Genomic DNA, 14,502 nt, shown 5'->3' with positions numbered 1-14,502 from the left:
ATAATATAATATAGTATATTGTGTGTACATATAATATTATAATAAGGTAAAGGTTTTCTCCTGACTAATAAAAAAAATAATAATAATAATGTATAATATAATATATTGTGTGTACATATAATATTTATAATATTATAAGGTAAAGGTTTTCCCCTGAAATTAAGTAATAATAATAATAATAATAATATATTGTGTGTACATATAATATTTATATTATTATAATAAGGGAAAGGTTTTCCCTTGACATTAAATAATAATAATAATAATAATAATAATAATAATAATAATAATATATTGTGTGTACATATAATATTTATAATATAATAAGGTAAAGGTTTTCCCCTGACATTAAGTAATAATAATAATAATAATAATAATAATAATATATTGTGTGTACATATAATATTTATAATATTATAATAAGGTAAAGGTTTTTCCCTGACATTAAGTAATAATAATAATAAAATAATAATAATATAATGATAATAATGATAATGATAATAATGATGTATAATATAATATATTGTGTGTACATATAATATTTATAATATTATAATAAGGTAATAGGTTTTCCCCTGACATTAAGTAATAATAATAATAATACTTTATTTATACCTCGCCATCATCTCCCCAATGGGGACTCGGGGCAGCTTACATGAAGGCGAGCCCGAACAGCAAATTACACCAAAATAAAACCAAAAACTCAACAACATCATAATTACATAAAAATATATGAATATATTAACAATATGAGATTACAATAAACATAGTCGCAATGACAATGGGCAGGCTACATGTGCAAGAAAATGATTTTTTTAAAAACTAATTAAAGACTGATAAAAAACACAGAGAAGCAGGTTATTTGCGGAGGGGGGCCACCTTGATTAACATTGAATAGCCTTGCAGCTTCAAAGCTTGGCTGCTTCCTGCCTGGGGGGGAAGGGAATCCTTAAATTGTGATACGGCCTAAGGACTAATCAATAAAATGTACTATTACTACTAATTATTATTATTATTATTATTGCATTTACATTACTTTATTCTATTATTATTTGTATTACATTTATTATTTTAATCTATTCCTTATTATTATTTCATTTATTATTTTAATCTATTCATTATTTTTATTATTACATTTATTATTTTACTCTACTGATTATTACATGTACATTAAAAGTAAAGGTAAAGGTTTCCCCTTGACATTTAAGTCTAGTCGTGCCCGACTCTGGGGGTTGGTGCTCATCTCCATTTCTAAGCCGAAGAGCCGGCGTTGTCCGTAGACACCTCCAAGGCCATGTGGCCGGCATGACTGCATGGAGCGCCGTTACCTTCCCTACCTATCGGTCTACTCACATTTGCATGTTTTTGAACTGCTAGATTGGCAGAAGCTGGGGCTGATAGCAGGAGCTCACCCCGCTCCCTGGATTCGAACCTGCAACCTCCTACCTATTGGTCTACTCACATTTGCATGTTTTTAAACTGCTAGATTGGCAGAAGCTGGGGCTGACAACAGGAGCTCACCCTGCTCCCCGGATTCGAACCTGCAACGTTTCGCTCAGCAGCTCAGTGCCACCGAGGGCTCCCATTATTATAATGTAATGCAATACTAATACTACTACTAATATGATACTGTAATTATATGTTTATATTACATTTATTTATTTACTATTTACTATATTTATATACTGCTTTTCTCAGCCCTTGAGTGACTCAAAGTAATATTACTACTACTACTACTAATAATAATAATAATAATAATAATAATAATAATAATGCAGTAGTAATATTACTAATAATAATAATAATAATAATGCAGTCATGCCGGCCACATGACCTTGGAGGTGTCTATGGACAATGCCGGCTCTTCGGCTTAGAAATTGAGATTGGCACCACACCCGAGTTGGACATGACTGGACTTAATGTCAGGGGACTACCTTTACCTCTTTTAATATTACAATATAATGGCATAGTACAATATAGTAATATTTAATACTTATATTGTACTATGGTAATTATATAATATATTGTATTTATGTATATTTTGTAAGCCGCTCTGAGTCCCCTTCGGGGTGAGAAGGACGACATATAAATGCCATTAATAAATAAATAATAGGGAGTCCCACAGCTGAAGGGCCACCACCGAGAAGGCCCTGTCTCTCGTTCCCAGCAAACGAGACTGTGATGGTGGTGGATTCGTAAATAAATAAATATATCTGGAATAATATCCAGGGTGGGAGAAAGAACTCTTGTCTGTTGGAGCTAGGTGTGAATGTTTCAACTGGCCACCTTGATTAGCATTTGATGGCTTAGCAGTTTCAAGGTCTGGCTTCTTACTGCCTGGGAAATTTCCTTGTTGAGAGATGATTAGTTGTTCCTGATTGTTTCTTGTCTGGAGTTCCCCTGCGTTTGACATCCACCGGGAAGCAACCAATAGTGAAAGGACCAAGGCAGTGACATCTCCGGCTCATCCCTTGTTTGGGTATCAGCCAGCACGTCAACGACTTAAATCAAGAAATAGTTTTCTAAGATCTACAGAGGTACTCGCAGGAACATATCAGCAAGCAAGAGTCACTGGAGCTGTCTTCATAGTCCTGTCAGCGGCTTATGATACTGTGAACCACCACCTCCTCCTGAGAAAAATGTATAGTATCACCAAGGACGACCACCTCACCCGCCTCATAGGAAACCTGCTACAAAACAGGAGCTTTTTTGTTGAGTCCAGGGCCAGAGAAGCAGAGGGCGGAAACGGAAGAACGGCCTGCCTCAGGGGAGCGTGCTTGCTCCATCCATGTTCAACATCTACACAAATGACCAGCCACAGCCAGAAGGGACAGAGAGTTTCATCTATGCTGACGATCATGCCATCACCACCCAAGCAAGGAGCTTTGAAATAGCTGAACAGTAGCTCTCTGAAGCTTTAGGTGCTCTTTCCAGGGAAAACCAGCTGATCCCTAATGCATCCAAAACACAGACATGTGCCTTTCACCTTAAGAACAGACAAGCATCCCGAGCTCTGAGGATCACCTGAGAAGGAATCCCACTGGAGCATTGCAGCGCACCCAAATACCTGGGAGTCACTCTGGACCGTGCTCTGACCTACAAGAAGCACTGCCTGAACATCAAGCAAAACGTGGGTGCTAGAAACAATATCATACGAAAGCTGACTGGCACAACCTGGGGATCACAACCAGACACAGTGAAGACATCTGCCCTTGCGCTGTGCTACTCTGCTGCTGAGTATGCATGCCCTGTGTGGAACACATCTCACCACGCTAAAACAGTGGATGTGGCTCTTAATGAGACATGCCGCATTATCACGGGGTGTCTGCGCCCTACACCACTGGAGAAATTACACTGCTTAGCCGGCATTGAACCACCTGACATCCGCCGGGAAGTAGCAGCCAATAGTGAAAGGACCAAGGCAGAGACATCCCCAGCTCATCCCCTGTTTGGGTATCAGCCAGCACGTCAACGGCTTAAATCAAGACATAGTTTTCTATTTCACTCGCTGGAGCACCTCAGCAAGCGAGAGTCCAAAAGTGGCAGGCTCAAACCCAGAACCTCAACCAATGGCTGATACCAGATGAGAGACTCCCTCCTGGGCACACAGAGGACTGCGCTCTGGCACTACGAGATGCAGAGCCAATCTTAAGAAATGGGGTTACAAAGTGGAATCCTCGACATGCAAGTGTGGAGAGGAGCAAACCACTGACCACCTGCTGCAATGCAACCTGAGCCCTGCCACATGCACAATGGAGGACCTTCTTGCAGCAACACCGGAGGCATTCCAAGTGGCCAGATACTGATCAAAGGACAATTAATCAACTACCAAGCTTGCAAACTTTGTGTTTTGTTTGTTTGTTTGTTTTTAATGCAATACAACTGTTTGGCTCCCTCCTGACATGATAAATAAATACAGGGGAACTCCAGCCAGGAAACAATCAGGAACACCTAATCACCTCCCAACAAAGGATTCCTCAAAACAGAGGAATTCCAGACAAGAACCAATCGGGGCTAGCTAATCACCTCCCAACAAAGGATTCCCCCCGGCAGGAAGCAGTCATGCTTTGAAGCTGCAAGGCTATTCAGTGCTAATCAAGGTGGCCAATTGCAACATTCACACCTGCCTCCAACAGACAAGAGTTCTTTCTCCCACCCTGGACATCATTCCACAGATATATAAACCCAAATTTCCTAGTTTCCAAAACCTCACAACCTCTGAGGATGCCTGCCATAGATGTAGGCGAAACGTCAGGAGAAAATGCTTCTGGAACATGGCCAGACAGCCCGGAAAACTCACAGCAACCCAGCTTCCTTCCTTCCTTCCTCAACCGCTCTAGATGCATCAGAGTTGCTTATAAGACCAGATCACCAAAAATCCCTCATAGGAGTTGCAGTTGGAGCTCTGAAGATTTCCTTTCTTCCTTCCTTCCTTCCTTCCTTCTTTCCCTTCTTGTCCACTCCAGATGTATCAGAGCTTCTTTCTTCTTTCCGGTTTCCCCTCCCACACTTTTTCCTTCCCTGCCTCATTCCCTTCTTTTTTTATTCCCTTTTGTCATCTCTTCTTTTCTCCCTCCCTCCCTTCTTTATTCTCTTCCTTCTTTCCTTCCTTTTCCCTTCCCCCCCTTCCTCCCTTCATTATACAATGGCCAATGACAACTTATTCTATTCTTCTTTCCTCCTTTCCTCTCTTCTCCGTCCCTCTCTACTTTTCTTTTCTTCTCCCCTTCCTTCCTTCCTTCCTTCCTTTCCTCCCTCCCTCCCTTCGTTGTACAATGTACAATGACAATAGTTCTTTTATTCTTCTTTCCTTTCTACTTTCATTCATTTTATTCTTTCTTTTGTCTTTCTTTCCTTCCTCTCTTTTTTCTTTCTTCTCCTTCTTCCCTTCCCACTTCTTTTTTATTCCCTTTCCTTCCTTTCTTTTCTTTCCCCTTCTTTGATTCCTTTCTGTCTTCTATTTCTCCTTTCCTTCCTCCCTTTCTATTTCTTTTTATTCCCTTCCTTCCTTCCTCCCCCCTTCCCTTTCCCTTTCTTTCCTTCCTCTCTTCTTTCTCCCCTTCTATTTTTCTTCTTTTTATTTTCTCTTCTTTTCTCTTCCCTTTCTTTCCTTCCTTCCTTTCTCCTTCCTCCCTTTCTACTTTCTTTCTTTCTCCTTCCCTTCCCTTCCTTGTTCTTTCCTCTCTTCTTCCTCCCTTTTTTCTTCTTTCTTTCTTCCCTCCCATCCCCTTTCCTACCCTCTCTTCTTCCTCCCATTCTACTTCCCTTCTTTTTATTCCCTTCCTTCTTTTCTCTTCCCTTTCCTTTCCCTTCCTCTCCTTCCTCCCTTTCTACCGTCCTTCTTTTTATTTCCTTCCTTCTTTCCTTTCCCTTTCCCTTTTTCCCTTCCTTCCTTTCTCCCTCCCTATCTACTTTCCTTCTTTTATTCCTTTTCTTTCTTCATTTCCCCTTCTCTCCTTCTTCCCTCCCTTCTTTTCTCCCTCTCGAAGTTCCTTCTTTTTCTTCCTTCCATCCTTTTATTTCTCTTTTCTTTTTTCTTTTCTCTCTCTTTCTCTCCCCCCTTCCCTTCCTTCCTTCCATCCTTTTTATTTTTCTTTTCTCTCTCTCTCTCCTCCTTCCCTTCCTTCCTTCTTTTATTTTTCTTTTCTCTCTTGTTTTCTCTCCTCCTTCCCTTCCTTCCTTCCTTCCTTCCTTCCAGTTCAAACGTGTCAAACCCTTTTGCTCCACCATTGCTGACAAAGACTGGACTCCAAAGCAACTCACCTTGACCTGAACCTTTCCTTTCGACCACGAAGGGCTCCAGGGGAGCAGGCCATGGCCACCGAGCTCCTTCCCTCCTTCCTTCCTTCTCTTCCTTCTTTCGGCCACTCCGGATGCGTCAAGAGTCTTTTCGCTCCACCGTGGCTCGTAAGCCCGGATCACAAAGCAACTCCTCTTCGCGGGGACCTTCCCTTTGGACCAAGAACGCCTCGGATGAGTTGACGCCGGGCTTGCACCTAGGACTGAACTGTGCCTTATTGTGAAACACACACAAACATACACAAAACCCAAAAGAGAGGTGTTTCCCGCCTTGGCTTGGACTCTTCGTACATTGCAGGCGAGCCAAGGCCGCCTTTCCAACGCTCCCCAAAAACCACAACGGACGAAAACCCGACCGACTCTTTTGGACTCGAGGCATCACTCAACCCACGTGTTGGGTGTGTGTGTGTGTTTACTTGTGTACATAAATATATGGAGATGTAGTCAGTATTCCTGTTCTATATTTGGAGATAGCCGCTCTTAGCCAAGGCAGACGCATAGACGCCGGGACTTGGGAATCGGTGGCACAAGCTCCAGTGTTGCAGTGGACCATGGGTCGGCACGCTCTCCTCCGCTCGCTCTTCCTTTCTCGCTCTGTCCATTCCTTCAGTCCATCTCCTCTCTTGACCTGCAGGTTACAATCCCCAAACATTAATGAGTGCATCTACGCTGTCGAATCAATGCAGTTTGGGTTCCAGGTGTCCCTATGTCATGGGTTCTAGGTACCACAATGTGGTAGGTCTTGGGTGTTCTGATGGTGTGGGTTCTAGGTAAACCGATGGTACTGGAATAGGGATTAAAGAAGCTGGTCACCTATACAAGGGGGTCAAGGTATCCAAATGCCCTGTGTTCCAGGTGCCAGCATTTTGTGAGGTCTAGGTGTGCAAACTATGGGTTCTAGGTATCCACATGCTATGGGTTCTAGGTAACAGTGGTGCTGGAATTGGGGAAACTAGCGAAGCCTGTTCACCTTAACAGGGAAGTTCTGGGTGTCCCAGTGCCATGTGTTCCAGGCTCCCTCATGTTAAAAGTTCTATATCTCCAAATCCCAAGGGTTCTAGGTATACAAGTGCTGTGGGTTTCTAGATAACCAAATGGTGCTGAAATGAAAGAGACTAAGGAAGCCTGGAATGAGAAAGACTAATGGTATTGTCAAAGGCTTCCACAGATATATAAACCCTTTTTCCTAGTTCCAAGAGACGTCACTACCTCTGAGGATGCTTGCCATAGATGCAGGCGAAACGTCAGGAGAGAATGCCTGTAGACCATGGCCATACAGCCCGTAAAAACCTACAACCAAGACTAACGGTGTTGGAATGAGAGACTAAGGAAGCCTCCCTTTGCAGCGAGGTATCCCAAATTCATGGGTTTGTGGTATCCCAGTGCTATGGGTCCTATCTATCCCAGTGCCATAGGTTCTAGGTATCCCAATTTTGTGAGTCTTAGGTATCCCAATTCCATGGGTTCTAGGTAACCCAAGGATGATGGAATGGGAGAGGCTGTAAAGAAGCCTCTTATTCTTTGCAGGGAGGTTCTCGATATCCCAATGCCATGTGTTTGCCATGGATTCCAGGTGTCCCAGTACAATGGGTTCTAGGTATCCCAACACAACATTATTTTTGCCCCACTTTCCTTCCTTCTGTTGGCTTTTCCTCATTCCTTTTCTATTCCCTGGAGAAGAGAGCAGCATCCGAACCAACCTCAGTAACTTTTTACTGGAAAATAAGCTCTATTGAATGTGCATATTCTTCATTTTTATTTACTACAATCTATTCTCTTTTTTCCTTGTTTTTTTTTAATAAACAAAATATTTAACATTAACTTGATCAAATCCGAATTGGAGATAACTGTAAATGTTCTCAGTTCGCTGTTGTATGGCGACATCCGTTTTTGTTTCGGGGTTTTGTTTTTTTGTTTTGTATTTACGGAAATAAAGTATACAGACAACTCACCATTTCCGGATGTGTCGAATGTACCTTTTCTATCCAATCAAAGCTTCTTGTTCCTTGTTTCTTTTTTTATTTCCTCCTCTCTTCTTTCACTTCTTTTTTCCCCTTCTCTTTATTGTGGCAGTGCCTTTTATATTATAAATATAAATATTATAAAATAATAATATATATAATTATAATAAATAAAGCAGTGCGATTTCCAATGTGGCCTCAAGAGGGCGGCATAGAGGCACATTTTATCTGCTTTGATCAAGGGTGCAGTTTTCACTGTGTCCACTGGGAGCGCCAAAGAGTTCCAAACAGTTTAGAAAAGGGATTATTATTAAATAAAATAATAATAATAATTAATTTACAAATTCCCACTAGGTGTACATTTATTTATCTATATCCCAATTTAGCTCTCCATACAGATACTCAAAGCGGCTCACAATCAAAAACATTAGAACCTCAAATATACAATAATAAAACAATATTGCATATATTATCAATAGTAATTATATTTACTATATTTGTTTTACTATATTATATATATTGTATTAGTATATTGTATTACATTATAATCCCAATATATGTATATACAATATATTAGCATACTACAATATTAGTATATATTACTATATACTAATATATATAATATATATATTATATATATATAATATAATATTATATATATAATTATATTATACCAATACACACACACACATATATATATATACACATATACACACACACGTGTCAGGACTGACTTGAGAAAATGCAAGTCACTTCTGGTATGAGAATTGGCCATCTGCAAGGACGTTGCCCGGATGTTTTGATTTTTTACCATCCTTGTGGGAGGCTTCTCTCATGTCCCCACATGTGGAGCTGGAGCTGACAGAGGGAGCTCATCCGCACTCTTCCCGGATTCGAACCTGCGACCTGTCGGTCTTCAGTCCTGTTGCCACAGAGGTTTAAGCCATTATATATATTATTATATATATTGTATTACATTATAATATCAATATTATACATACAATATTTTAGCATAGCACAATATTAGTATTATATATTGCTATATTGTACTATACCACTATACTGAAATATTATTAGCAATATTACATGTAAGATATACAGTTGTCATATATTATTATATTTTATTATATTATTATACCACAATATATAAAATACACTGTCAGTATATGGAGCCTCCTGTGGTGCTGAGCTGCTGAACTTGCTGTCCGAAAGGTTGCAGGTTTGAATCTGGGGAGTGGGGTGAGCTCCTGCTGTTAGCCCCAGATTCTGCCAACCTAGCAGTTCTATCTACCTTTCTATCTATTTATCTTTCTATCTAGCTATCTATCCTTGATTTCTTTCTATTAATCCATCTATCTAGCCTTTCTGTCTATCTTTCTATTTATCTATCTATCTAGCTTTCTATCCATCTTTCTATCAATCCTATCTATCCATCTTTCTATTTATCTTTCTATCTATCCATCTATCTACCTATCTAGCGCTCTTTCTATCTTTCTATTTATCTTTCTATCTATTCATCTATATATCTATCCATCTTTCTATTATCTTTCTATCTAGCTATCTATCCTTGATTTCTTTCTATTTATCTATCTAGTTATTTTCTATCTGTCTAGCTTTCTTTCTTTCTATTTATCCATCTATCTTTGTATCCATCTTATCTATTTATCTACCTTTCTATCTATCTTTCTATCTTGATTTCTTTCTATTTATCTAGCCTTCTATCTATCTATCCATCTATCTATCTATCTATCTATCTTGATTTCTACCTTTCTTCCTTTCTATCTATCCATTCATCTATCCATCCATCCATCTATTTGTGTACCTATCTATCTAGCTTTCTATCTTACTATTCATCTATCTATCCATCTTACTATCTGTCCATCCATCTTTCTCTCTCTCTCTCTATCTATCCATCTTTCTACCTGACTATCTATCTATCTATCTATCTACCTATCCATCCATCCATCCATCTAGCTTTCTATCTTTCTATCTATCCATCTATCTCTCTGTCCATCTACCTAACCTATCTATCAATCCATCCATTTTTCTATCTATCAGTCCATCTATTTATTTATCTATCCTATCTATCTACCTATCTAGATTTCTTTATCTTTCTGTCTGTCTGTCTTTCTTTCTTACTGTCTATCTATCTATCTACCTATCTATCTATCTATCTATCTATCTATAAGGTAAAGGTAAAGGTAGTCCCCTGACATTAAGTCCAGTCATGTCTGACTCTGGGGTGTGGTGCTCATCTCCATTTCTAAGCCAAAGAGCCAGCATTGTCCGTAGACACCTCCAAGGTCATGTGGCCGGCATGACTGCATGGAGCAAAGTTACCTTCCCGCCAGAGCGGTACCTATTGATCTACTCACATTTGCATGTTTTCGAACTGCTAGGTTGGCAGAAGCTAGAGCTGACAGCGGAAGCTCACGCCGCTCCCCGGAATCGAACCTACAACCTTTCGATCAACAAGCTCAGCAGCTCAGTGCTTTAACCCACTGCGCCACCGGGGGCTCCATCTATCTATATCTATCTTGATTTCTATCTATCTTCCTATCTATCTATCTTTCTTCCTTTCTATCTATCTTTCCATCCATCTAGCTTTCTATGTAGCTTTCTATCTTTCTATCTATCTATCCTATCTATCTATTTATTTTATTTATTATTTATTTATTTCTTGCATTTATTAACCGCCGCTCTCAGCCCTAGGGCGACTCGTGGCGGTGTACAATACAAAGAAGACACTTTACAAAGCAATCAGGACAACAAACTAACATCACTAATACACAACATTTAAATTACACTAAAAATCCGCTGCGTCATATTATGGAATCATAATCAATCTCGTAGTCGTAAATTCATTCCGGTTGTCATTTCCAGTAACATAGCACTCAGTTGAAAGCCTGCTCGAAGAGCCACGTCTTCAGGCCCTTATGAAAGGCCATGAGGGAGGGCGCCTGTCTGATGTCAGCAGGGAGGGAGTTCCACAGCTGGGGGGCCAACACCGAGAAGGCCCTCTCTCTCGTCCCCGCCAGACGTGCCTGTGAGGCAGGCGGGATCCTTCTATCTACCTACCTACCTATCTAGCTTTCTTTCTATCTTGCTATCCATCTATCTATCTGTCCATCTTTCTATCTTGATTTCTACCTACCTATCCATCCATCCATCCATCTAGCTATCTTTCTATCTGTCCATCTGTCTGTCCATCTATCCAACCTATCTATCTATCCATCCATCCATCTATCAGTCCATCTATCTTTCTATCTATCCTATCTATTTATCTACCTTTCTATCTATCTTGATTTCTTTATCTATCTATCCATCCATCTATCTTTCTATCTATCCATCTTGCTATCTAGTTCTCTCTAGCTTCCCAAAAACCCACTAGACGAAGGGGGCGTGGCTTCCCCCCGCCCCGCCCCGCCCACGGCTGTGACGCACTCCCCTCCCCCCAGCCAATCCCCTTCGAGGGGCGTTCCTTCCCCATTCAGGAATCCTGGCTGGGCTTGGCAAGGTAGGCAACAGCTGCTTCCCCATTGAGGATGCTCACGTTGCTTCCTGATTGGGCGGCTGGCTTGTTTTCCTTGATCTCCAGGGGGGAGATTTTTGGGGGGACTGTTTGGGGGAGGGAGATGGGGAAGGATCCACTCGATCCCTGTTGTTTGTGGCTCTCCAGTCTGGGGATCCCATTGCATTGGGCCATAGCATCATATAGATCAGGCATGGGCCTGATCTATAGAGATCCCGAGGCAGGGAGTTCCACAGGTCAACAGGAACTGTTTTTCCCATAGCATCATATAGATCAGGCATGGGCCAACTTGGGCCCTCCCTCCAGGTGTTTTGGACTGCAACTCCCACCATTCCTAACAGCCGGTAGGCTGTTAGGAATGGTGGGAGTTGGAGTCCAAAACACCTGGAGGGTGGGCTCATGCCTGATCTATATGATGCTATGGGAAAAACAGTCCCTGTTGACCTGTGGAACTCCCTGCCTCGGGATCTCTAAGATCTATATGATGCTATGGGAAAAACCAGTTCCTGTTGACCTATGGAGCTCCCTGCCTCAGGATCTCTAAGATCTATATGATGCTATGGGGAAAAAACAGTTCCTGTTGACCTATGGAGCTCCCTGCCTCAGGATCTCTAAGATCTATATGATGCTATGGGGAAAAAACAGTTCCTGTTGACCTGCGGAACTCCCTGCCTCAGGATCTCTAAGATAATACATTCATGCACGGCATAAAAGGTCTTCCCTGTCAGCTATTACTTATATGAACCATGCATCATCGCCTCTGGCGTAGTGTTACATGTTCATGAATTTACTAGATGCGTCTACACTGCAATTTTAACACAGTTTCGACCCCACTCAGACTGCCCAGGCTCAAGACTATGAGGTGCTCGGAGTTTCGCCTTCCCTGTCCAAAGGTTGGGTTGAGAAATAATTCGGCTTTGGAGTTGCATCGGAAACCTGTGGGTCAGTTGTTTCATACATATACATACATACATACATATATATATAGCAAACACGTATGTATACACTGCATATTCCTATATATGTTTATTTATTTATTACATATACACACACACAACGCACATAAATAAATGCATATATCATATCTATATATATGTATATAGCTGCACATGCACAAATATACAAACATACATCTCCCATATTAATATACACATATATATACATACCTCTCCCATGTATACATACACACACACACATATACACTGCATGTATACACTGCATACTGGCATCTTCCTATATATGTTTATTTATTTATTACATATACACACACACAACGCACATAAATAAATGCATATGTCTCTCATATCTATATATATGTATATAGCTGCACATGCACAAATATACAAACATACATCTCCCATATTCATACACACACATATATATACATACCTCTCCCATGTATACATACACACACACACACACACATACACTGCATGTATACACTGCATACTGGCATCTTCCTATATATGTTTATTTATTTATTACATCTACACACACACAACGCACATAAATAAATGCATATATCTCTCATATCTATATATATGTATATAGCTGCACATGCACAAATATACAAACATACATCTCCCATATTCATATACACACATATATATACGTACCTCTCTCATGTATTCATACACAAACACACATATATAAATATAAAATAATAAAATTTATACTCTGCCACCATCTCCCCAGAGGGGACTCGGGGCGGCTATCTCTTATATATATACACATACCTCTCCCATATATATATATATATATATATATATATATACACACACACACACACACATACATACATACATACATATACATACACACACACACATGCATCTACTATATATACATATACATACACATCTCCTCTCTCTATATATAAACATATATGCATACACACATATATACACACACATTTCCCATACATACATACACATCTCCCATATATATATACACACATATATACATATATATAGACTTCCCATATACACACATCTATCTCCAAGACACCTATACACATACACATCTCCTATATATATATATAGACACACACACACATATGTATACCCACACATGCATACATACATACATCCCTCATATATAGATATACATACATCTGCCAGGATTCCATAGCCTTGAGCCATAGCGGTTAAAGTGGGGTCAAACTGCATTAATCTCACAGTGTAGAAGGATTGGCTAGTCCTCACTTCCTTGATCTATACTGTTACTGTCATATAACATCATATATTTAGTTTGGCTTAATAGGCTCTGTGTGTGTAATATACATGTAGACACACAGTTTTGGAAGTATACGACTTCAAACTGACTTCATTTGGATGTATGTATGTATGTATGTATGTATGTATATGTAGTCCGCACTTGTGGTTTGGAAGTATATGTGTCTTCAAGTCACTGGTCAACTAAATAGGTTATGAATTCTGTATATAATGTATTCTACATTTAAGTGTATGTGTATATGTGTATGTATGTGTGTGTGTATATATGTGTGTGTTTATGTGTATGTATGTATATATATATATACATATATATAGTCAAGCTGATTGTCAACTTAATAGGTTGTGTTGTATATATCATGTATTCTACATTTAAGTGTATGTGTATATGTGTATGTATGTGTGTATATATGTGTGTGTTTATGTGTGTGTGTGTGTGTGTGTATATACATATATATATTCAAGCTGATTGTCAACTTAATAGGTTGAGTTGTATATATAATGTATTCTACATGTAAGTGTATGTGTATATGTGTATGTATGTGTGTGTATATGTGTGCGCGTGTGTGTATTCAAGCCGATTGTCAACTTAATACGTTGTGTTGTATATATAATGTATTCTACATTTAAGTGTATGTGTGCGTGTGTATATATGTATATATAATCAAGCCGATTATCAAATTAATATGTTGTGCGTTGTGTATATAATATATTCTACATTTAAGTGTATGTGTATATTATATGTGTATGTATGTGTGTATATATGTGTGTGTATGTGTGTGTATTCAAGCCAATCGTCAACTTTATAGGTTGTGTGTTGTGTATATAGTGCATCCTATACTTAAATCTATGTGGATATAGGCAATCAAGACTCAGAGGTGGCTTGAATTTTCAAAATCCAATGTTGGATTAAGGTTTTTTGCTGGTTTGATATATCATGGTGGTATCTTCCGTAGCAGGAGTTCATAGATTTTAACTG

The 14,502-nt window shown here is 39.6% G+C and overlaps 1 protein-coding gene across 1 annotated transcript in view; it reads left to right on the top strand.

The window, feature by feature from the left end:
- Nucleotides 1-11,232: 11,232 nt before the first annotated feature.
- The window catches only part of SIN3A (SIN3 transcription regulator family member A), an 86,164-nt gene continuing 82,894 nt past the window's right edge, over nt 11,233-14,502 (top strand). The window contains exon 1 of the mRNA XM_067471260.1: nt 11,233-11,277. The gene's annotated coding sequence lies outside the window, so the exon portion shown is untranslated. The remainder of the gene's footprint in view (nt 11,278-14,502) is intronic.

This window comes from Anolis sagrei, chromosome 9, assembly GCF_037176765.1.
Source record: "Anolis sagrei isolate rAnoSag1 chromosome 9, rAnoSag1.mat, whole genome shotgun sequence".
Lineage (NCBI taxonomy): Eukaryota > Metazoa > Chordata > Lepidosauria > Squamata > Dactyloidae > Anolis > Anolis sagrei.
Note: the sequence above shows the minus strand (reverse complement) of the source record. Positions and strands in the feature narration are given on the sequence as shown.